Consider the following 570-nt stretch of genomic DNA (forward strand, 5'->3'; position numbering starts at 1 on the left):
TGGCCCGCCAGGACATGTACAGGGCGAGAAATTATTGGATTTTTGGGGACAAGGTGGTGAACCCATGGGACTTGTTCAGGAGCGCTCTCCAGTTGCACCTCAGGGCGATCTGGGTGGTGCGGCCTGACTGGCTTGAAGAAAATGTCGGGTCGGAAATAAGGACCGGCCGGGCCAGTAAAAGACCTGGTCTCTACCCTAACCAACGTAATAAACTCAATAAAATTACTCTATTAGATTTCTTCTTTAGTCAAAAGACGGCGTAGTCAAAAACTTCACTGGAGACGGTCAAGAGTCGGTGCAAAAGAGTTTATTCCAATAAAGGACAGATAAACCCGAGCAACATCCCTGCAGGTCTCAGGATGGAACCGAGTTGGTGGTCAGCGAACATCGCCTTATATTCACCTTAAGCTCCACCTTGTCCCTCCCTTCAGGTGGGCGTTACATCTTAACTCCTCCTTATCTCCTCCTTCTAGGTGGGCGTTACTCCTTAACTCCACCTATGGTGTTCGCTGACCATTCCTCCCCTTTGGTGGATTTCTTATCCTCTACTGCCATCTAGTGGCCTTTTTC

The sequence above is a fragment of the Micropterus dolomieu genome, linkage group LG12, assembly GCF_021292245.1.
Source record: "Micropterus dolomieu isolate WLL.071019.BEF.003 ecotype Adirondacks linkage group LG12, ASM2129224v1, whole genome shotgun sequence".
Taxonomy (NCBI): domain Eukaryota; kingdom Metazoa; phylum Chordata; class Actinopteri; order Centrarchiformes; family Centrarchidae; genus Micropterus; species Micropterus dolomieu.